Source organism: Symphalangus syndactylus, chromosome 4 (assembly GCF_028878055.3).
Source record: "Symphalangus syndactylus isolate Jambi chromosome 4, NHGRI_mSymSyn1-v2.1_pri, whole genome shotgun sequence".
Lineage (NCBI taxonomy): Eukaryota > Metazoa > Chordata > Mammalia > Primates > Hylobatidae > Symphalangus > Symphalangus syndactylus.
Genome location: NC_072426.2, coordinates 110,296,944 through 110,319,626, shown reverse-complemented (window position 1 = coordinate 110,319,626; position 22,683 = coordinate 110,296,944). Strand labels below are relative to the sequence as shown.

Sequence of the window (22,683 nt, the reverse complement as noted above, 5' to 3'; positions counted from 1 at the left end):
TATCCACATTACTTCAAAAACTGTAATGGGATGTGGAATCAATACAGAAACCAAATGAGGCTCCTAGTGATAAATACAAGGTACTATATAATTTTTTCCTAAATTTTCAGATTAAAGACTTTAAAATACATTTTATTTCTTTATTTATTTATAGCTGTTGGGCAATTACATTATTTCCTATACTTTAGTGAGTAGGACAATTACTAATAGCATAGCTAACTTAATGTAAGATTGCAGGCCTGAAATCAACATTTTATAACCAGAGATTTGACACAATCTTAATATTTTTCCAATTAACTATGTTGGACATTTTAAAATTCAGCTTCTACCATGAATCATTTATAATTATGTTACAATGAATATTTCAGAGTCTTTCAAATTTTCATGAGTTAATTTTTTTTAATTTTCCAGAATCAATTAATTTTACAGCCAGCTATGTATAAATATATAATTTGTTCAGCTGGTTGAGACACAGATTGAATCAAGCCAAATACTTTGCTCTGAAAAAAACTAACTTGTTTTAAGCTGTGTTAATCACCAAAGAGTCTGGTTAAAACAAGTTGAATGAATCCATGAAAATCCATCACCATGCTGGGAAGCCATACATAATACTTTATTTATAGATGTTGTGTCAATACTATCATCTTTGTTTACAAAAGACAGAATTACAATTAGAATCAAATAAAGTAGTTTTGGCTAATTTGCTCTACAACTGTACAAATTCCTTACTAGTTTAAAGTTTAATAACAAAAGCAAAAAAAAGTCATTTCTATTGCATTCTTCTTACAGTTTTCTACATGATAATTAAAATTTTAAAAAATGACCCCTTTGCCCGCCATGCTAGTAAAATTAGTGAGCATGAAATACATCATTTTGACAATATTAAAGTAGAAGAACATTTTTGAAATGTAAGATTATTTAAGACAAATGCAAAACGATGGGGCATGACATTAAAGCAAATGAGATAACATTTTAAACAGGTGACACTTATTTTAGTGTTTTTCAAAATTTTTGAACCAAAATAGGTATAAATAAGACTAAAAAATTGATTTCTTCTCATTATTATTTGTATCTATTTGTTGTAAGATTAAGATCAAATGTAAAATAAGATTGAGAAAAAGACAGATTAAGAAAGAGAGAAAGGGGAATTGATTATTGGATACAATGCCTTCAAAATATATATTTGCTCTCTTTACATATAAAGGCTACATATTGATTTAAAGTTGGCCAATTATAACTTAAGTCCCAAAAATATAATCTCTTATGAAAAAAGAAAAGTTCATTTTAAGAACTGATATACTAAATCAATGATAAACTCTCTGGTAAAGGGTTCTCATTAGTAAATTTAATTTTTAGTAAACAATGTTGTAACAACTGTTTTAAAAAAGGAAAAGTTGTCACTACATCTAACAGAATGACTCCAAATGAATAAGAGATCCTGAAAGCATAAACATTCTTAAAAAAATAAAAATGGGGACATGTCAGAGTACAGTGGACCCAACTAGAAAGGGGACCCCATGGGCCAAATTAGAGATAATTGTTCACCACAAAAATAGTGAGAGAACCAATTATAACATACTGAATTATAACACATTATGGATGAGTTCATTGACCTACTACAAAAAAAGGACGAAAAAAAGATTTGTGAAGGAGGAAAGCTCTTTCTTAACAGAATATTAGTAAGATGTAGGAAGAAAATAGACTTCGAAAATTATCAAGGGTTGTTAAAATCCACTTATACAGGTTCTAAGGGTCATCCTACATATTATTTATATGATACCAAAGGAAAATTTTTGCTTTTCAATAGAGGGATCTAACAGACGACACCAGATAAAATAATCAAACTTAGCATCACTATTAAGGACCAGATGGTATCATATGCCTCATAATGTTTTTCAATGCAAAATCACCCATGTAGTTTTTTGACAGACACAAAAAATGTTTAAATGAATTCTACTTGACAAAGAATTGGAAAAATTCATATTACACTATGTTGCACATAATATTTGGCTTGCAGTCTTATAAAATATCTTATGTTCTACATCCCACCTTGCTTGAAGGACCCTCTGGCATTTTTGTGACTATCCATTATGGCTTCAAAATAATTGTTTACTCATTGTGAGAAAAAAGGCTTTGAAGTTTAGGCTATCTGAATATTTCTCTACTATCTATCTTTGTTTTCAGGTACAGAGACTTCACAACAACTTTTACCATTAGCTTGAATATGTGAATTATATGTTATGTCCAGTAGCCCCATACTCTTCACTTCATTCCCAGTGATTCCCCTCTCACCTCACTTTGGCACTCCATTCTTATCACAGCTCCATGAACCTCAGCATCGCCAGAAGTACTCAGACGACAAATGTAAACTTCATTGTCCAGCCTGTAATGAAAATAGTTATTATTTCTTCTGGTTTCCTCTTTCATTTAAAGTAACTGTTTTAGTATCATTGAGACCTTCAGGCCCTTGGCCCACTTTTTCCCTCAGTGTATGAACTTCAATCTCCCCATTTTCGTGACTTCTTGGCATAGGTCCTAGAACTTTCCCTTCAACTTTTCTTTTCCTCAAAACCTCAGTTTCTGCTCTCCCTGAACTTTCCATGTACATGTTCCACTGTGGATTAGTCCATCTCAATAAAGCCAGCACTACTGCCAGCATGCTAATACTGCAAATAAATATACAATATTGTAAGGTCATCAGTATATATGCCATCAAGAAGAAACCAAAAGTAATAAATATTTAGTAAGTTTTTTCTAGGTAAAAATGTAATGGTTACTCTAAAGGGCAGAAAAATACTTCCTCAGTGAAATAAAACATATTTAATGACCCTAGGCAAATTTATTGAAGACGAAGAGAACCATGCACTCTTTTCATAAGTAGGATTTTAAACTGGTACTATATTTGGGGAAAATTTTACAATATCAACATCTATTGAAATTTTTATATATTCGACTCAATAACTGTACATATGTGAATATATGTGCCAAGAAAAAATTCTGAAATACCACAAAAATGCTCGGATTGTTTACAATAGTTCAATTTACAACAAAATATCAACATTAAGACATCTTTATATAAACTGTTTTGCTGAAGTATGACGTAATATTATAAAACTATAGCAACTGTTTTTTACAGTGTCCTTAGAGCCTAATATGCTAGCTCTTGTGGAATCTAGACCTGTTCAAAAACAATTGTTTCAAGAAATTTTCATAATTTTGCCAGAGACCAAGAGGATATTTTTGACAGAAACTGAGCTAGGAGACATTTTTCAGTCCCTAAGGCTTAAGAATGTGGCACTAGAGAGAAAAACATAATGAATACAATATCATGTTTTTCTTAACTGTGGATAAGCTGCTGTCTGAATTCACAGATTTCACCATTCACTGCTGTGAAAGCACAGCTTTCCCCAATGACACCTTCTATTCTGTGTTCTAGGGAAATCCTGGGAAGCCTATTAAAAAGCCATTTGGGTTCTACATAAAGCTGCAATACTTTTATGAACCAAGGTGTGTCCTAGGGAAAAAATCAGAAGAGTCGTATTTCTTGCATCCTGATGGCCAGAGAGGAGGAGAGATGCAAATTGGCTGTCCTCTCGGTGGTGATCACAGTTTTCTAATCACTCTTCTGGGAATGTTTCACAGTGCTGCTTACGATGATACAGGGAAATCTGCAATCCACTTTCTTCTATAGAAGGAAGATAGAGGTGGCTGGTATGCTACAAAATAAGGACGCCTTCATTTCTTCTTTTCTAGAACGATCTACAATCAGACAGTGATTCAAAAGTCTCAGCTAAGTGCTACATAATGAGCAACTTGTGCTCCTCAACCACATGTTAGTATGAACGAAAGACATTTTCTATTTGCATAGAGGTGCAGATTGGAACCCATCCATGACTTCTCACTGGTCACTATGCAGGTTGAATCAATCATTTGAGGTGAAGCCAAGGGTGGCAAAAGTTCGAGTGTAAACGATGGAGCACAACCATCGCTTCTCTTGCCACTGTCAGAATCAGCATTATATGCATTATTTTCTAAAAGTGATTTTCTTAAAGCATTCTCTTGAAATGGTCGCCCCGTTATGGTGGAAGCAAGGTTTATGTGGCTTAAAGCCTGTCACCAAAGACACCAAGTTCTGCCCTCCTAATGATTGTAGCAATGGCTGTCCTGAGTGGGGAGGTGTGGGCAGTGGCGCCAGGCTGCGGGAGCAGCAGTGGCAGCAGTGGGTCCCCTGTGCCCTGCGTCCCCGAGGCGGCTGACTGCAACGCTCTCATCCTTGCTGGGCCAAATGGAACCCGCTCCCAGGTTAGGAGCCTCTGTAGCACTGGACCCTGGTCCACTCTCGCCCGCCGCTGCTGCAGGGAGAGTAAGGGGAGGAGGCCGAGCTCGGCCCGGGGCAGTGCTGCGCTCCCGGGTGCTGGCGGGAGCAAAGGACAAGCGGAAGCCCCACTGGAGCCCGCCATCCTGGGGGCCAACGCGTGGGGTCCAGGCTCAGCTGCCTGCCAGCAGAGGAGCGGCACAGTCAGGCAGAGGTGGGCCCCCAAGGTGGAGCGGGGCTTGGGGCGCTGCCGCGCTTGTACGCGGAGCTTGGGGGTCGGGCCCGGGGTGGCGGGGTGTGGAGCTGGTGCGGTGCTTTGGCGGCCCAGGGCGGAAAGTGGGAGTGGCGCGCCGCTTCAGAGGGCCAGCCAGCGACCTGGCCAGCGGCATGGCCTCCGCCTCCACCTTACCGAGGGCGCTGGGTTCCTGTGCCTCAGGAGAAGGCTCTGGGCTGGGGCTTCCTGGGCTGCATCCGCAGAGTCCGCCCCGCATCAGTGTGACCGCCAAGCCTGACACTCCGGATGGCCATGCCCGGGGCCCAGAATCCGCTCCCAGAGTGGAGGGAGCTCACGGCGATATTTCTCCTGCCCCAGAAGCCGGCCCAGGCACAGCAAGGACCTGGAGCCCCCTGCCCCAGGCTGCTGGTAGGCATAGCTAGGGCTGCCTGCATGCTCTGCAAAGTGGGTGAGAGCCCCACTTTCCCAGGAATAAGACCCGGGCATCTCTGCATTCTGCACCCTCAGGAGCCCAGGAAGGCTCCCCCTTCCCCCACAGGCTCGGGGTGTCTGCTCCCGCTCCTGGCCTCTCCCTGCTCCCAACTCCAGTTCCGATCTCAGAGTGGGGTTGGGGCCGAGCGCAGGCGCTGTTCACAACCCAGCTGGGTGTGAGAACGTTTGGGACAGCACTGACACGCTAGCCCCATGCTGCCTCGTTCCTCTCTGGACTTTGGGTGCTGACTAGCACAGGGGGAAGCCAAAGGGGTGCTGAGGGCAGCTCAGCACTGACCTGCAGGTGGCTCTTGGTGCAAGCAGCCTGGGCACTGTGAACAACAGCAGAAGGCAGACAGGCTCCTTGGCGGAAGCGAGCAGGTCCCCAGTGAGGCTCCACCTTCAGGCCAGTGTTGGCCTGAAGGCTGGGGGCTGGACTGCCAGTCCCAGGGACCAGAGTGGAAACTTGTGGAGCCTTTTCTGGGCCCACTCATTGCCTCCCATGGAACAATCGGTGCACACGTCCTCCCCTCTGAGGCCATGAAGGCCCTAGGCTCAACCAGGGATGAGCAGACGAGGGGATGGCCAGTTGCAAAGAGGAGTTACCCTCTCTGCTGAGAACTGAACACTTGTTGAGACAGCCTGCTTGCAGAGAGGAGCTGCTACACTCTCTGCTAAGAGCTGAACACTGGTCGTGAGGACCTGCTTGCAGAGAAGAGCTGCCCTCTCTGCTTAGAGCTAAACTCGCATTGGGGTGACTTGCCCAGCAGAGAGGAGCTACCCTCTGCAGGTTTCCTCTGAGCTGTTCTATTGCTCAATAAAGCTCCTCTTCCTCTTGCTCATCCTCCACTTGTCTGCATACCTCATTCTTCCTGGTCACAGGACAAGAAATTGGGACCTGCAGAATGGCAAGGACAAAAGAGCTTGCCATTCTGTAACACAAACAGAGCTGAAACATGCTCCTTGCTCGCCACGTTGTGGGCAAAGAGAGGGAGAGAAAAGCTATGGCCCTTCAGGGAGCCTACACCTGGGAGCTCCCTGAGCCAGGAATGTAACTCCCTCTTTGGGGCCCTGCGGTTCCTGGCATCTCCAAGCTTCTGGGCGCCAGTGCACCACCATTCCAGACTGCTTGCAGTGTTGTTGGTCCAACCACAGCCTCACAGAGCCAGTGACTATGCCAGCACCTGGAGCTGCCCTCCCAGTGGCAGCAGCCAGCATGTCGCACTGTGCAGTGGCCAAACCCCAGGCTTGCTCACACCCCCATCATAGCTCCCTGCCTGACTCACGGTCTCTTGGAGGCATGGGATCCAGGATGGTAGAGTGAACCATGCACAGCCTTCCAGGCCAAGTGAGTGGGATGAGCCCAGCAGGCCCAAGCAAAACTCAGGCAAAGGTACCACCAGCCACAGGTTTCTGGTGAGAAAAGCAACACCCCAAGGATACTGCAACACTAAGAAGCCCAATAAAGCTATAGGGAAAATGAATTCCCCAGTGAAATGGGGTCTCTTGCTGCCAGTTCCACTAAACAGAGGAAACCTATTTCCAAGCCCTTCAGGTGATTAATCCTGGAGCACTGGACAGTGATGCTTTTCTTGCAAACGGAGATACAATCTCAGTCAAGGCTCATATTGAATGGGTGGCCCAGACCCAGAAGGCTGGCTTCTCTTATATAATTGGAAATGAGAGAATTCTTTTTTTTATTATTATTATACTTTAGGTTTTAGGGTACATGTGCACAATGTGCAGATTTGTTACGTATGTATCCATGTGCCATGTTGTTTTGCTGCACCCATTAACTCCTCATTTAGAATTAGGTATATCTCCTAATGCTGTCCCTCCCCCCTCTCCCCACCCCACAACAGTCCCTGGAGTGTGATGTTCCCCTTCCTGTGTCCATGAGTTCTCATTGTTCAATTCCCACCTATGAGTGAGAACGTGCGGTGTTTGGTTTTTTGTCCTTGCGACAGTTTACTGAGAATGATGGTTTCCAGTTTCATCCACGTCCCTACAAAGGACATGAACTCATCATTTTTTATGGCTGCATAGTATTCCATGGTGTATATGTGCCACATTTTCTTAATCCAGTCTATTGTTGTTGGACATTTCGGTTGGTTCCAAGTCTTTGCTATTGTGAATAGTGCCGCAATAAGCATACGTGTGCATGTGTCTTTATAGCAGCATGATTTATAGTCCTTTGGGTATATACCCAGTAATGGGATGGCTGGGTCAAATGGTATTTCTAGTTCTAGATCCCTGAGGAATTGCCACACTGACTTCCACAATGGTTGAACTAGTTTACAGTCCCACAAACAGTGTAAAAGTGTTCCTATTTCTCCACATCCTCTCCAGCACCTGTTGTTTCCTGACTTTTTAATGATGGCCATTCTAACTGGTGTGAGGTGGTATCTCATTGTGGTTTTGATTTGCATTTCTCTGATGGCCAGTGATGATGAGCATTTTTGCATGTGTTTTCTGGCTGCATAAATGTCTTCTTTTGAGAAGTGTCTGTTCATGTCCTTTGCCCACTTTTTGATGGGGTTGTTTGTTTTTTTCCTGTAAATTTGTTTGAGTTCATTGTAGATTCTGGATATTAGCCCTTTGTCAGATGAGTAGGTTGTGAAAATTTTCTCCCATTTTGTAGGTTGCCTGTTCACTCTGATGGTAGTTTCTTTTGCTGTGCAGAAGCTCTTTAGTTTAATTAGATCCCATTTGTCAATTTTGGCTTTTGTTGCCATTGCTTTTGGTGTTTTAGACATGAAGTCCTTGCCCATGCCTATGTCCTGAATGGTATTGCCTAGGTTTTCTTCTAGAGTTTTTATGGTTTTAGGTCTAACATGTCAGTCTTTAATCCATCTTGAATTAATTTTTGTATAAGGTGTAAGGAAGGGATCCAGTTTCAGCTTTCTACATATGGCTTGCCAGTTTTCCCAGCACCATTTATTAAATAGGGAATCCTTTCCCCATTTCTTGTTTTTGTCAGGTTTGTCACTACTTGACTAAATTACTTCTCAACCCATTATAAATGTTAGTATGAATCCATTAGTAGATGCCCTGCAACAACTTCACTCTTTTGTATTGGTGTACATCATGTAATGAGTGATATTTATAACCTTTCCAAAATGCACAGACCAGTAGTCCAAACATGCTTCAGTCCTTCACAGTAGTCACACCTCTACCCTAACATATATTTGCCTAGGTGTTTTAAACATAAATCAACAATACCATGCCCGCATGTATGCTTGTTTTCAGAAGAAGGTAAGCTAGTGCTCAATAAAGAAAATCTTTCATATTTTGATTGCAGTATTTCAATGCAATGGTTGAGACAATTTAAACAAAAAGAAGTAATGCTGTAGACTGAATGTTTGTGTCCCCCTCAAATTTATGTGTTGAAAATCTAATCTGCAATGTGATAGTATTCAGAGATGGAGACTTTGGGAGGAAATTAGGTCATGAAGGTAGAGCCCTCATAAATGGGATTAGTGCCTTTCTTTTTTTTTTTTTTTTTTTTTTTTTTTGAGGCGGAGTCTCGCTCTGCCGCCCAGGCTGTAGTGAGTGCAGTGGCGCAATCTCGGCTCACTGCAAGCTCCGCCTCCCGGGTTCACGCCATTCTCCTGCCTCAGCCTCTCCGAGTAGCTGGGACTACAGGCGCCCGCCACCACGCCCGGCTGATTTTTTTTTATATTTTTAGTAGAGACAGGGTTTCACTGTGGTCTCGATCTCCTGACCTCGTGATCCGCCCGCCTCGGCCTCCCAAAGTGCTGGGATTAGTGCCTTTCTAACAAGAGACAGGGAAGAGCTTGCTTCCTCCATCTCTGCTAAAGACCAAGGAATTTAAACCTCAAATATAGCACCCTGGTATGCTGATTATTTTAAATTAAAGACTCTTAGAAGCCAGCAGATACTACAAAAAGGTTTACTATGATATTCTCTTATTTGTTTAAAGTTCAGACCAACCAAGTAAGAAAACAACTACTTTAGGTTCCTCCTCTGAGTTTTCATTAACTTAAGCCATCTTGCAGAAAGACTGAAGTCTGTTACACTTGGACGGACTTTTGTCACAAACCATTGTCTGCTTTGTGGGCCCAACAGACGTTGTTCCAGGCCACTGTGTGTTCTCCAAGCCCATTGAATCCCCTTAAAAATAATAATATCTCCTTTAAAATCATCCATATTTCCCCATCTCCGTTTCTCCTATGAAAAAAAAAAGAAGTATATAAGCATCTACACCCAATTAAGTTATTGAGTAATTATTGGGTTATTGAATAATTTTTCTGCTGCAATTGGCATGTGCTATGCATATTAAAATAAATTTCCTATTCATTTTTTCCTGTTAACTTTTGTCAGTTGATTTTCAGTGAAACTTCAGAGGGCAAAGGGGCAGCTTTCCCTTCACCTCTACACTACTTTCCTCCATGTGAAGGCACAGCAAGAAGACAGCCATTGGTGAAACAGGAAGAAGACCTTCATCAGAACTCAATCTTTGTGGCACCCTAATCTTGGACTTCCCAACCTCCAGAGCTATGAGAAATAAATTTATGTTGTTTAAGCCATTCTAGTCTATGATATTCTGTTATAGCTACCCAGACTAACTGAGACAACTAGAAATCTCAGAATTGTACAAATGCAGCTGATCCTGTTTACTCTGTTCTTTAAAATCCCAAAATTATATTTACCAGGCCGTCATAAATACTTTATAATTTCAGGGATCAGGATAAATCACCCCACATCAAAAGAGCCTTTAACTGAGCAATTCTACAGCAGTTGGGATTAGCTCAGGTAATCAATTCTAAATAAACAACCAGCTGCTAAATACAGCAGTGTCTCTTCCTCCTCTGTTCTCCTTACATTGGATTTATTCCTCAAATCCACATGTCAACCATATCTACCTCCTTGTTATAGCTATAAAATCTTGTTTAAAAATCTAGACATGTCACTGCTTACTTTAAACTCTCAATATTTGCTCTCTCTCACCCCTTAAAAATCAATAGCAATTTTTTAAAAGAATCTTATTTTCATTAAAAGCATATAAAATTGAGATATTCTAAAACTGAAACAAATGCATAACATTGTTTACACGATAGTCAATTTTACAAGTAATGATGGCTTTTAAATGAGAAAATGCTTTCGGTGCTAGGACATATGACTCAGGTATGGTCAAATAATTAGCATATTGTTATCAAAATTAACACAAGGGGTCATATAATGTCACAGGGTTTATTTCTACTCTATATAATCACATCTCCATGTATTACGTATATTTTATGTATTTTAAATAACAGTTCAGGATAAGTTGGACCTTGTCAAAATAATGAGGTTTTACAAAAATCTGTTGAGTGGTGATTTGCAACTAGACAATCCATAATTCTTTTCCATGATTGATATGTCACACACGAATAACCCTAAAAACATAAAAACTTTAGCATTGAGGGCATTTGTAGGGGAGAGTTGTTACTTAACATTTACATTTTTTTCTATTTAAAGTTTCTTCATGGTGAGAACCTATGAAAGTTCACGCCTGCTAATTCATTGCAAGTGTGTCTGATGCCCATAATCCTAAACATAAATTCATTAAAGGAAACACCCAAGCTGCCTTGACCCGGCCTAGGCATTTTTTTTTTTTAACAGTTCCACGGAACTTTTTCAAGAAGTTCAATGCTGCTCTACAGTATAAGATTATTCTGTAATAAAAACAAAACATGTTTTCCAGCTCTTCTTATTTTTTAAATATTTTCACATTTTAAAAGTAATATGGCATAATCATTATCATAGCATGGGTTCTGAAGCTAAATCAAAATCTGGGTGTAAAACCTATCTCTACTCTCTTTGTTACATTTAGCACGTTATGTAGCGTTTTTCTTCTCTTCAAAATGGGCATGATAATAGTACATACTTATTTCTCACCGCTGCTATGATCACTAAATAGGATAATTAATTTTAAGCATTTTGAGTCTAGTGCATTTTTAAAGCTTGAAGTAATTATTGATTATTCTCATAACAGTTTTATTCAATCAGTATCTGCTGATTATCTATTATGTGGAACACATTCTGCTAGGTCTTGCAGGGAGTTAGCCCTGGTAAGCACAGTAAGTTTAACTAGAAAGAAAATTGGTAATTTACAAGATTCTAATACTTAAAATTATTTTAGCATTCTAGTAGATGCTTTTCTAAAAACTATTTCACAAATATAAACTTTCATTGCTAAAAATAATATTAATGTCTGTAGATCTGCTTCTAAAGACACAGTTTAGTAAAATAAGAAAAATAGGCATGGCAGACATACTTATCAAACTTATAAAGCTCTCATGTAAGTTATATCACTGTATTGCAGTTGCTATTTCATGTTGGCAACCATGGCCTGCTTTCATCATAATATAATGCATTAAAGTCTCTCAATTGACTAAACACAGGCAAATGGCACAGCAGCAGGATACATAATATTCTAGAAAAGCTTTAAATGTTCTGGAGAAAAGACAAGTTGCAAAATGTTGTGACTGTGTCAAGATCTTCTTGTGAGACATAATTAGCTGAATATGAGAGTAGGCCAGTGGTCAGACTTGCTACCGTGTACCTAACCATTAGAAATAGCCTTAGGGAGCCAAAAATTCCATATTCTAAACCAGATTGAAGGAAGACTATGAATATGCAAATAGGCCTCCCACAGCTGCATGGCTTAAAAAGCAATAAAAGTAAAACAAAACAAAAAACAAACAAACTCTAAATTTAATCTGCCTTAGGAACAGTTTTCTACCAGTATAATTGTCAACCCCAGTATACATGGATGTTGTGGAAAGTAAATGTGTTTTCAAGATATGTCCAACATGGTCACTGATGATTGAAAACATTATCATGTTCACATTGGTATTTACCACGTAAAAAAATGATAAAAAACCTTTGTATGCAGTTACTCCTGTAGTGGTTTTATAACAATGGAGATGTTATATGGCTTATGAAATTTAAAATACAATTATGTTGAGCACGGACACGCAATATGTGAATTATCTTTGACAATAGTTTGCTTTTCTGGTAAAAATGTTATTTGCTCATAGAGGTACAATGTGTATATTTAAAATTTACTCTTCATTTCACAAGTAATGCATGATAATTTAACTCATACTGCAATTTTTTTAAAATTGCATGTTTTATAGTTTTGCATGTTTCACTGGAAGGTGAGTTTTACTTGTATGTTTCACCAGAAGGTGAAAGAGATCTGCTAAGGTGTGATTGCATGTTTCACCAAAAGGTGAAAGATCTGATAACTACAAAACACACCTAGAAAGAGTAAACTGTGCCTGCCCTCTGTTGCAGGGATTCCATCAAGATTTATACAGTAGTGTTTCAGTCTCCTTTTGCCCCTGGGGTTCAATGAGGTCTGGGCTCTTGTCCCACAGCCAAGAAGAATAAGGCACATGGACACTGGGGAGTGAGTAAGATAGAGTAGGATTTATTAAGTGAAAGGAAAGCTCTCAGCTGTGAGAGGGGACTCTGAAAGTAGGTTGCTTCCAGGGTATCTGTGGTTGGGGCCCTTCATGTGGAAGAAACAAGGAAGTCTTCTGTGGATTTTGCCTTAATGGGAGGGGTAAAATTCCCTCCTAGGGTTGTTGCATCTGTGCATGCCTGGGGTTGGCAGTAGTGACTCCATCTTAGTTGTTACCTATGAGTGGCTAAGCAAAACCCATGGGTGGGGGGACTGAAACCACAATGCTAATGTCATGTTAATGACGTTATAATGAGCTGGGTTAAGTTAACAACATTTAGATTGATTTATTGTGCCTGCACCTAGGTTAGGACAGTCCTTCTAAGCAGACATCCCGGCATAGGAGGAAGCTGTTAACCACATTTCTTTTGCTAGCTGCAGAGGCAGTGTTGGTGCTGTCCCACAGGTGTTCCAGTGACTATTACCTCTCTTCCGAGACCTCCCTCTCGGTCTAACCAGTCTCTAACTGCCTCCTCTCTCACTAGCATGTTCTGCTTCTGATTTGGCTTTGTAATTTCTGCAAGATTTTCAAAGCACAATGACATTGGTTTTCTCATGTAAAAAACTGGGTTCCAGAGCTAACATTCAATGATTCTACCTTTATAGCCAATACAACAATAACATTTTAATTTGAAAATATTTCAGAGAGCTTTAATGTGCATAGATTTCCATGTTCTATCCCAACAAACTTTTTGATAAGTACATGTTTCATCCCTCAAGCAAACTTTAAATTGTTTTGGCTATAGATTAAAATTCTGACTTACTCACTAGTTATTTTATGATCATATTCTGAGTTGAATTTGCCAGCCCCCCTAAATTATGTTACTGATATATTGAAATCCTACCTCTCAGTACCTCATAATGTGATCTTATTGGAGACAGAGTCTTTACAGATATAAAATGATGTTGCTGTAGGATTTTTCTTGGCCCCTTTGCTGGACTCACAGCAGGGGCTCGCTGTGCTCAACCCCTTAGAAGAGGGAGCATATGAGTGAGCAAGTTCAGGATCTGGCCAGCCACTCCAGGTGCCAACACAGGAGCAAGCTCTGTACAGGGCCCATGGCCAGAGAAGGTGCTAATGAGTGAGTGTGGGATCCTGCCAGCTGCTCCAGCCACTGACACAGGAGTGCGTTCTGCAGGGCTCACAGCCAGACAAGGTGTATTGCCTCAAGGGGAATGTGGTGGTGCCCGTGTGAAGGTGTCTGTGACCCCAAAGCAAAGTGACAGTGCTGATGTAGTTCTGCTCTTCACGAACAGGAGTGTGTTAGCAGCTCAGTTGGCCCCTTGCCTCATTGTATGGGGCAACTGCCCTCCACCAGCGAGGGCAAGGGGCTGGTGTGACAGCCTTTCTGGGTACCCACAACCAGTGGTTCCCGAGCTCTTTTCTGGCATCCAAGAAGAATGAGGTTACGCAGACAATTGAAGGATGGTGAAGTCAGAGAATTTTATTGAGTGATGAAAATGGCTTTCAGTAGGGAGGGGAGATGGAGAGAGGACAGGAAGCACAGGTCCTCTTCCCCAAAGTCAGGTTGTCTCTTCCCTGAAGTCAGGCTTGCTCCCCTTCTACTGACTGAGTCTGTGGTCTTTATAGACACAGGATGGGGAGTTCATGCTGATTGGTTGTGAGTATGCAAAAAAAGGTTAAAGCAAAGACACCACTCAAAGGTGGGCACAACAGTGTAGAAAACCAATTAGTAAGGGGTAGGTATATGTAAAATAGGTAAAGGGTAGGGATAAATCAGAGGAAAGCACAGCAAATGTGAAGACAATTCCTCAATTCGGTCCAAGGATTTAATTTGTACTTTGGCTCTCAGGCTTTAAACTATCTTTGGCTCAGAGGTAGGGTTTCACCAGGGGCCCGCTCCTATCTGCATAGGCATTTGACAGCCTCCTGCTGCTCTCTATGTCATTATGGTGGATCCTAATATGATTGATCTTATTTTTTTAAAAATAAGGGAAATTTGGAAAAGACACACACACACACACACACTCATGGTGAATGCCATATAAACATGAAAGCGGAGTTGAGGGTGATGATTCTCTAGGCCCAGGAGTCCCAAAGATTGCCCGCAAACCTCCAGAAGCCATGGGAGAGGTCTGGACTTCAGAAGTAACCACGGGTGTCTGCACCTCGAGATTAGATGTCTAACATCCAGAACTGAGACAATAATTTCTGTTGTTGAAGCACCAGTGTCTGTGGAACTTCCTTATAGCAGCTGTAGCAAATATACAAATCATATGCCAAGCTAAAAAGAGAAAATACAGATGAACTAATTATATTGTTGATTTTCCTTTAACATAACTCTTTGTTCCCACCAAGAATTTAGTTTCTTATCTCTAAATGATTCAAGTCAAAAATTAATCAATGACTTGGGTCACTTTAGCTTTTACTTAGAATTACCTTCCATACTGACTTTGGCGGGTAGGGGCCTGGGGCAATCCCTCTTTGGCCTCTGGTTGACACACACGCTAACTGGAGCTGTTAATGATTAATGCTACTCATCAGGTCGGCTCCTTCCTGCTCATGTATCATAAAGGTCTCCCGCAGATCCCAGCAGTATCATACTAATTCAGTGCCCTAGCAAAATTAGCAGCAGGAAACAAACCTTTGTAATTTTCTTCCTTTATAAATAGCATTGTTCCTTCAGTAAAGGATAGCAGCTCCTGCTGTAGTTGTTTCTGCACTGAAAAGTTACTTTCTTTCCATCCGTGTTAAAAATCAATCCAATGAGTGTATATAAAATTAACCAGCCTACTGAGAAAGAGAACATTCCTTTTACTTTTGAACTCTTCTGATTTCATCTCTCAGAGTGGGTCTATTGTACTGGTATTTTTTAGGGAGCACTCAATACTTTTAATGTGCCTTGAGGTTGTCATAGGAGAGAGAGGAACAACAGATGGAGCATGAATGAGCCTATGACACTGGTTTTTGGTGTTTTATTTTTTTTTCTCTCAAAATGTATTTTATTCTCAGCAAAACAGTTAATAATGACATCTGAATGTGAAATCTGGGATTTTATGGTTCCTGAACATGAGTGCAGAAATTATAGACCAAAGGTTGTGTTATGTATAGAAGGCAGTTATATAGAAACTGTAATTTCTTAGTGTGCAAGGGAATTCATCACAAGCATCCTTTGAGGTAGTATAATACATCATCTTCAAAATTGACTGGAAGTTTAATGGACATAGACCACAGTAATTTAAGAGCTTAGCATTTTTTCTCACATTGCAATTGTTGTGGGAAAAAAAAAATCATGTGGGTGTCAACCCAGTTCTACTTAGTCTTAACTCCAAGTAAATAAAATTGAAAAAAAAAAAAACTCTCAATGTAGACAATAACAAAGTGATCCAAAAGCAACAATACAAACAACAGTAAAAAGGAAAAATATTTACAACAACAAAACATAAAAACCCAAATATTAGGGAATGAGGATAAAAATCAATAATAGTACATTTATCATCACATTTAGTATACATAGAATTGGCTGGGCATGGTGGCTCATGCCTGCAATCCCGGCACTTTGGGAGGCCAGCACGGGTGGATCACGACGTCAGGAGTTGAGACCAGCCTGACCAATATGGTAAAACCCCATCTCTACTAAAAATACATAAATTAGCTGAGCATGGTGGTGGACACCTGTAGTCACAGCTACTCGGGAGGCTGAGACAGGAGAATTGCTTGAACCCGGGAGGCGGAGGTTGCAGTGAGCCGAGATCGTGCCGCTGCACTCCAGCCTGGGTGACAGAGTGCGACTCTGTCTCAAAAAAAAAAAAAAAAAAAAAGTATAAATAGAATTAAGAAAGATTGTGGGCGAGGCATGGTGGCTCACATCTGTATACTGAAGCCTATCATGAGCCTAAACTGAACTCTTTGTCAGGTTGTAGGCATTTATGGACTTATGGGAGGGAACTGAGGTGCCAGGGCACACCTGCAAGCAAAGGAGATTAGAAGCCTCTTGGGAAAGAAACAAAGTCCTGAAGTAGAACTCTCCAAGGAGAGTGTTTTATAAGTGCTATCTGTTGCTTAAAATTCACATTTATCCCCACCTTCACTATACCATGCCCCGACACCTATGGGCTCATGACTGACTTTAAGATTGAGATAAGTTTATAAATAAAAACTGAAAAGGGTGTTTTTTGTTAAATTTCCATTATATGTCTAGAGAAAAATCAGTATTGTTTTGAAACTCATCTAGCATAGTGAAACTGCAAAATGTAAGAGAAACATCACTATCCCTGTATTGGCATAGAACACAATACTGTATTCAGGAAAACTCTGTAACTCATTCTAAAGGTCCAGGGTCCAGCATTCTTGTTCCAAAGGCACAGGGGTGCCACAGCATAGCACTGCCTCATATAATGACAATGAAAGCAGATGCTAAAAGCTGGTGTCATTAAACAGTTGAGTTTGTTTTGTAGAAACAGCTCAGGTACAAATACTGATGACAGTTCGCAGGCACTTTCAGGGTAGAGTAGCTTTAATAAATGAGTATGATAAAAAAAGATTTGCATTGTAAAACAAGTATTTTTCCTTTAAAAGTTTAATTTAGAATTTCTACGTTCAATTCTATAATTTTCTGTTTTGCTGTAAGCTTACCTTACTTTTATATTACAAAAAGTTAAAAAATAATATTATACTAGCAAAATTTTGGAAAGAAAAATTGCCCTAAGTTGAATCTTCCTGCTAGTTTGTGAAGAAATGAAATAATTGCTCTATGACAATAGATTTTGTTCTACACAGTGTCATCCAAAATTAGAAAAATAGTGCTATATTCAACAAGTATTTGTAATGTTAATTCAAAAACTGCGATCATAGAGACTGTTTAGGATGAGTACAGTGTTATTTAATATTGTGTTCACATCACTGAATTTTTGAATGGCACCAGATTGGGTGATTTGTCTGAACTACCTGGTTGTTTTGGTATCATGCAAACATCTTGCTAAAGGGACTCTATTTACATGCTCTCTTGTGATGAAGTTGGGTTATACATTAGTATGAGCAATTAATAATAGCATATTAAATTTTAAAGACGGATTTTATCTACCAAGTTAGGAGAAGTGATAGGTCATGAATTTAAAATAGGAAAGTAAACGTGCAAGTTTTTGTTCAAACTTGACTTCTGTGTTTTAGCTGCAATTTCTTACCCTTATATAATACTCTCTAAAATAGGCAATTTACTCCATCAAGGCAATAATTTAACTAACATTGTGTTTAACCTCTAATGACCAAATATACAAAAAAGAAAAAATGCCCACAAAGGTAAGTATTCTTTAGGCTGAGCAAAAGTGACTTGCTATTAATATTATCCTCAATTTGTTTCGAACCTGTTGAGTTGAGCAAAATGGCATGAATGAGGCCCTAGCTGAGATTATTTATTGAAGCAAAAACAGAATTAGAAAGGGCGGTGACACATATATCATTGCCACTGTTACAAACAGCTTCGAAAATTCAGTCTCAGTTGAGTATATTAAACTCTATGAATGACTGGGCAGGCAAAATTATAGTCCACCAGGATAATTATAGTTCACAGTCATATCTAATGGGATCTGCATAAATCAGGCTATTGTTTGCCACAAAGTGTATTTATACTTGTCAAATGATTGTAATTGGACATTTACAAAGGACCATTTCAATTTATAAACATGACTTTTTAAATGAATATTTATAAAGCACTTGTTAAAGAAAATAAATTTACTCAGGTAATTTTGAACTGTGATTTTACAGCATGTAATGTAAAACCATCTCTTATTAAGAAAATCTCCACTAAGTGTCTGTTGATGGAAAACCTCAAAATTAGATAGAGAAAAAATCCTTTCAGTGGTTCACAGCGAAAAATTATTTTGTAGTATCAATGTACCATCAAAAACAGTAGCATTAAGTTTAAATTCCAAGCTGTGGGACTAATTTTTGTGGCGGGAATAGCACCAAGCCTATATACAATGGCACACAGATGCAGATCCCTTATCTATACAACTTACATAAAGCCTATCAGATAATTCTACCTACATTTTAGAACTTTCCAAAAAAATTGAGTACTAATTTATTCCAAAATAATGAGGAATTATGAAGTTAAGTAAGTCTTTTAGACTACCACATATTCTACTATGGATAACTTCTTTTAGTTAGACTTTAAGTTTTTTCATCTTATTCAGTATTACTTTGTTTACTAGTAAAAGGATCTACAAAATAGATCCTTGTCACAGAGCCTTTGACATTACCTGAATTGAGGTGGAAACAGCCAATATAAGGACTTCATTCTGTCAAGTCTTTGACCAACCACCTACTCTGTGGTTAATTTTATTAGTCTGATAATTCTATATATCATAGAACACATTGCTGGAAAATGTACCCTGTCATTTATTACTAGCATATGACCCACAAAATTCTCCTTGGATTTTGATTCCTTTCAGTTGGGCTGGACCATCCGAAGCTTAGAAACATCCCATAAAAAGAAATTTAAGACAGATATGCTTCTGTGGCCTGTTCTTGCCCTTTATCCATCACGGACTCTGCTTGGTTTTCTCTTTATCATCTAAGGTTGGATATCTCCTCCAGATTACACAAGACATAGCAGTTGCTTGAGATGGAACAATCTAAAAGCAAATGATGTAAGTTAAAAGAACGTACAACCTGATATAGTTTGGATGTTTGTTCCCTCCAAATCACTTGTTGAAATTTGATCCCCAATGTTGGAAGTGGGGCATAGTGGGAGGCACTTAGGTCATGGGAGCAGATCCCTCATGAACAGCTCGTTGCCACCCTCAGGGTAATGAGTGAGTCACTCTATTAGTTCCTGGGAGAACTGATGGTTAAAAAGAGTCAGGCAACTCCATTTTCTCTCTCTCTCCTTTCTCTTTTGTTTCTGATGTCCTTTGCCACATGACCTCTGCACATGCCAGCTGCCCTTCGCCCATCTCACCATGAAGTGAAATCCTCACCAGAAGCAAATGCTGGCACCATGCTTCGTGTAAAGCATGCAGAACTATGAACCAAATAAACCTCTCTTCTGTATAAATTACTCAGCCTCTGGTATTTCTTTATTGCAATGCACATAAACTAAGAAATGGCCATTTCAGTTCTATGTATAACTGCTTATTCGTACTGGCAAAACTTCCCCTTCCAACCAACTCTGCCCATTAGGGTGATCCAGTTCTATTGCTGAGAAATCCATTTTTCCCTACGTGTGCAATGAATCTTAACCTCTTCAGGAAGAGGAAAGACAGTTTCCTATTTTCTCTAGAGACTGGAATGTCTCCCACCTCACCCTAATATCCCAATTATTGTAGGAGCATATGTTTTCACAGTTGCACTACCACCTATTCCACTTTCTTGTTTGTACATCTTTCCCATTTGTTTTACTACCTAATTTACTCTCATCATTCAAGATTCAATGGAACAAATATATTGTGTTGAAATATTATTCTCTCAATCACATCAGATACCCTTCTTTGAAATTTCTACATTATGGTGTTGATCAAACATTTTACAGTATTCTTAAAAGCCAGATTTCCTACAATGAGATGCTTTGTCCAGAAGCCTGGGTCATTAAACTCTGTATTCTCAGTGCCTGGCATCTAATTAGCAAATTTTCAGTATATGAAGGGTTTGTGATAACTCTTGTAAAGGTCTCAATTCCTAAGAAAAATATGTCACCTATTTTAAAACTTGAATATAGTTTGTATGTTGCATTAGCCAATTAAGATGATTTATCTAAATCCACAGATAATGAAAGAGAGGCACCTGACTCAGGCAATGGATGTAGGGGCAGAAGACTAGAAGGGAAAGCAAGTACATGCTACCTGTCTGGGCAAGACCTTTCAGTGCCTTTCCATATTTCAATGGGTAGTCATCTGCACACCTTCCAGTCATTTCTTCTGTATTGCAAGGGATAGAAGCCTTTGTTTCGAACCTGTACTGTATTTATCAAACTTACTTTTTTTTTTTAACAGATCTTCAATGCGATTCTCATTTTGCTAAGATATATTTGTATCAGATTTTGAGATAGAAAAGTATGAAAAAAAAACATTGCCTTCTTTCGCAGTGGCAGCACACAAACGTATGGACTTTACAGACATGACATTTTGCAGCAACTTCTAGATCTTCCCCCTGTGAGTGCCCTGGGACATCATTACAATAAATAAACCATTCAGGAAGTCAAAGGATGGTAGTTTTCACAGAAGCATTGCAAGCATTGAGAAGAAAAATAATCCATATCTAGTAGTTTTATTTTTATGAGGATAAATCTCTGGCCTCTCCATATTGAAAGGGATCTCCTGTAAATTATCCTGCCATCAGGTTGCTGGCTGTTTTGCCTGGGATATAAAGCCCTATTAGTGAGCCAGTGGTGACCTTTGCTAATGTCTGATTAGATGCGCAGCAGCACTGCAGTCACCCTTTCTGAGGGAAAGTTCACGTTTTGAAGCCTAGGTAGAAATTCCCTCTGTACCACCACGGTTTCACTGAATGTGAGTCAATTGAGGCATCACCAGGGTGGCAAAAAGTTATCAAGTCAAGCCCAGTCAACTCAGAAAATCCATCTCAGAATTCCATTTTAGGTCGATTTCCTGGCATAATGTTGAAACACTCTGCCATTTAGTATCTGGAACAATGTCTAACACAATAATGCTTAACACCGGGGAAATGAGGGCATAGGTCTGAATCTCAGGAGATTCCTTTTATGGGGAATATCTTTTAGCATCCCTTAGGAAACAATGTCAACTCACTAAAGAGAGTACCAATAAGGTCTCCTGCCCACCCCATCAATAAAGATTTAAATCACACCAGCTCAGTGCTGGTTGAGGGCAAGGGAACAATTAATGGCTTGTGGAAGGGGAAGTTAAAAATGCAAATTACAACTTTGTGACCCATTTAAGGAAAGAGAACTTGAATAGCTATGCATATTTATGTTTTCTTCCTGGCTTTATTATGTACATCTTTGTGTATATTAGACACTAACTTCGTATCTTTCCTTCATTCGTCACTTACTAATTTACATAAGGTACTGGTAGTTCATATAAATTCATTTTTAGAAACTAAATATAAAAGCGGAATTGCAACTGAACTTAAGCAAGAATCAATATCACCCAGGGCTAGATTTGGTGACTAATAGAAGTTTGGATCTCTATTTTTAGAAGAGAGATTGAGAAAATTTTTATTTGGGGAATGATTCTATTCTATTAGCAAGAATCATGTTGTTTTTTGCCATTGCTGCTAATTAAAATTTTAAATATTGTCCAAAGTGGTATATATTATGCTAGATTTTCTCCTTTTGGCACCCAGTATATGTTCCCAAACTCTCCTGTTCTCTTTTTCCTATCATGAGAGCTAAAAGCCTGGTAAATAGATTTTTCAGACTCCTTTGTATTCAGTGTTCAGTGTGTGATGCATGTTTTGACTAATGGGTAACTGCATCTTTAATCTATATTGTTATTTAACATACATTGTAATTTCCATACTTGTTTTCAATCTCCCACACTAGAATGGCAATTGTGAAAGCATGGAGGTTTTTGTTTTTGTTTTTGTTTTTTTTGAGAGGGAGTCTCGCTCTGTCACCCAGGCTGGAGTGCAGTGGCGTGATCTCGGCTCACTGCAACCTCCACCTCCCAGGTTCATGCGATTCTCCTGCCTCAGCCTCCCGAGTAGATGGGACTACAGGCAAGCGACACCATGCCTGGCTAATTTTTGTATTTTTAGTAGAGACTAAATTCTCTACTAAAGTACAGAGGTTTCACTATTTTGGTCAGGCTGGTCTCAAACTCCTGACCCTGTGATCTTCCCACTTTGGCCTCCCAAAGTGCTGGGATTATAGGCGTGAGCCACCGTGCCTGGCCACAGAGGTTCTTTCTATCTGGTGCTAAATAATATTTCCTGCATGAATGATTAATAAGTGAATTAATATTAAAACAAAAAAATAAGAAAAGTCAATGACTTTATAGGATTTGCACATTGAAATATTTTAAATTGAACTAGGGTAACCTCAACATGCTAACACATGTTGAGACATGGACATGGTAAATTTTTCAGATCCATAATTTTATAATAATTTTCAAATTACATGAAAACCTGCAGCACTCAAAACCAAGGTACAGAAAGAAAAAAAAAAATCTTACAATCTCAGATGGTTGCCCAAAATAAGAACATTTCTTAAATTTCTGCAAAAATATTGTGAAAATGAAACACATGAATAG

At 39.5% G+C, this 22,683-nt stretch overlaps 1 long non-coding RNA gene across 1 annotated transcript in view; it reads left to right on the top strand.

The window, feature by feature from the left end:
- Nucleotides 1-9,571, top strand: part of LOC134736419 (uncharacterized) — a 73,281-nt gene extending 63,710 nt beyond the window's left edge. The window contains exon 2 of the long non-coding RNA XR_010120424.1: nucleotides 9,366-9,571. This is a non-coding gene — a long non-coding RNA (uncharacterized lncRNA). The remainder of the gene's footprint in view (nucleotides 1-9,365) is intronic.
- The last annotated feature ends 13,112 nt before the right edge of the window (nucleotides 9,572-22,683 follow it).